Genomic DNA, 2500 nt, shown 5'->3' on the forward strand with positions numbered 1-2500 from the left:
TTCGTGTGAACAGCCGTTGCACACGAGTCAGTCGATCCTAAGCCCTAGGAGAAATCCGATGTTGATGGGGGCCGTCATAGCATGATGCACTTTGTGCTGGCCCCCGTTGGGCGAAAGGGAATCCGGTTCCTATTCCGGAACCCGGCAGCGGAACCGATACAAGTCGGGCCCCTCTTTTAGAGATGCTCGTCGGGGTAACCCAAAAGGACCCGGAGACGCCGTCGGGAGATCGGGGAAGAGTTTTCTTTTCTGCATGAGCGTTCGAGTTCCCTGGAATCCTCTAGCAGGGAGATAGGGTTTGGAACGCGAAGAGCACCGCAGTTGCGGCGGTGTCCTGATCTTCCCCTCGGACCTTGAAAATCCGGGAGAGGGCCACGTGGAGGTGTCGCGCCGGTTCGTACCCATATCCGCAGCAGGTCTCCAAGGTGAAGAGCCTCTAGTCGATAGAATAATGTAGGTAAGGGAAGTCGGCAAATTGGATCCGTAACTTCGGGATAAGGATTGGCTCTGAGGATCGGGGCGTGTCGGGCTTGGTCGGGAAGTGGGTCAGCGCTAACGTGCCGGGCCTGGGCGAGGTGAGTGCCGTAGGGGTGCCGGTAAGTGCGGGCGTTTAGCGCGGGCGTGGTCTGCTCTCGCCGTTGGTCGGCCTCGTGCTGGCCGGCGGTGCAGGATGCGCGCGCCTGCGCGGCGTTCGCGCCCCGGTGCTTCAACCTGCGTGCAGGATCCGAGCTCGGTCCCGTGCCTTGGCCTCCCACGGATCTTCCTTGCTGCGAGGCCGCGTCCGCCTTAGCGTGCTCCTCCGGGGGCGCGCGGGTGCGCGGATTCTCTTCGGCCGCCATTCAACGATCAACTCAGAACTGGCACGGACTGGGGGAATCCGACTGTCTAATTAAAACAAAGCATTGCGATGGCCCTAGCGGGTGTTGACGCAATGTGATTTCTGCCCAGTGCTCTGAATGTCAACGTGAAGAAATTCAAGCAAGCGCGGGTAAACGGCGGGAGTAACTATGACTCTCTTAAGGTGGCCAAGTGGCGGCGGTGTGGCTGCATCCGGACTTGGCTTTTCGAAGTGCGGTCTTGATGTAGTCGTGCTGCTGCTGCGAGGTGCCTTCCTTGGGTTATAGTTACAGGGAGAGTGATGCGCAATACATGGGCCTAGCCCTCTTAGCCTCTCCTCTCCTGCGGTCTTCTCCCCTTCTCGTGGGCCCGCTGATTTTCGCAGAGTGGAAGACCGCACCAGGGGCTTGGGGGGGTTACCAGCCCCCCCTCGCATTATCCCTTTATAGTTGGGGGCAGCCTACAAGAAACAAGAGATGGTGGCCCTTCCGCTGAAGGTGCCACCCCAGCTACCCCAGCACCTATCCGGCCAACCGGCCGTAACGAAAATGCGATAGTTTGTGTAGCTCCCTTTGCTTGCAGTGAGTGCCACCGCACTTTTACCACGAAGAACGGTCTCGGGGTCCATCGCCGCCGCCAACACCTTGCGGCCGCCAACGCTGAGATCGTGACGGAGAGGCATCGCGCGAGGTGGACGGAGGAAGAAGTCCTGTCGCTCGCCAAGGCAGAGGCCGAACTGTTCCTTGAGAGGGACGCCCGGTTCTTCTTCGTTAATCAAGAGCTTATTAGGATGTTCCCCGACCGAACGCTTGAGGCAATCAAGTGCCGACGGCGGCAAGCTGCCCACAAGCAGCTTGTCCGCCAATTCATGGAGGCGCTTGAGATCGGTCGGGGGGAAGAGCCGGCGTCCCGCCGGGGAGCAGCGAGCTCGCTGCCTGACGCGGGCGAGGCCGCTGCGCCGCCCGTCGACGCAGCCGAGGACTTCGCGGCCGACACCACCGGGCCGCCGCCGGAGGGGCCGACTGACGCCGCCATCTGGGAGCATCTGGCGGGGCTACCTGCTTCCGCCCAGCGTTTCTCTGCTCTGGATCGAGTCATTGGTCTGGGGCGGGGCACGCCGCCCGATGTCATCCTGGGCATGCTCCCGGATGCCCTTGCGTCGGTCGGGTCCAGGGGGGAGAGGTCGATCACCAGGGCACAGCGGCCGCGCCTATCATCCAAGCGGCCGCCTGCCGCCCCGCCGCTGCAGAAGCGCAAGCGGCGCCGCTGGGAGTTCGCGCGGACACAGGACGCCTTCCGCAGGTCGCGTGCACGTTGCGTGCGCGGCTTGCTGGACGGCACCCTGCTGCAGCCGCCACCCGACATCCCCGGTCTGCTGGACTTCTGGGCGGACCTCTTCACGAAGAAGCCGATCTCCACCGCTGGCTTCATCCGTGACCGCCTTCTCCCGCACTCGGAGCCTGTCGCTCCTGAGTGCCTATGGGGGCCGGTCACACGTGAGGAGGTCGCTGCTGCCTTGCCGCCCAGGGGATCGGCGGCCGGGCCGGACGGCCTGACTCCAGCGGAGCTGCGGCGCCTGCCGCATGAAGTCCTGGTGAAACTCTTGAACCTCTTCCTCCTGGCCCGCGCCCTCCCCGAGCGTCTGCTTCGCGCCCGGACGTCA

At 63.3% G+C, this 2500-nt stretch overlaps 1 pseudogene; it reads left to right on the plus strand.

Annotated features, from left to right (window-relative positions):
* The window catches only part of LOC126448096 (large subunit ribosomal RNA), an 8007-nt pseudogene that overhangs the window by 1863 nt on the left and 3644 nt on the right, over positions 1-2500 (plus strand).

This window comes from Schistocerca serialis, unplaced genomic scaffold, assembly GCF_023864345.2.
Source record: "Schistocerca serialis cubense isolate TAMUIC-IGC-003099 unplaced genomic scaffold, iqSchSeri2.2 HiC_scaffold_560, whole genome shotgun sequence".
In the NCBI taxonomy this organism is placed as follows: Eukaryota; Metazoa; Arthropoda; class Insecta; order Orthoptera; family Acrididae; genus Schistocerca; species Schistocerca serialis.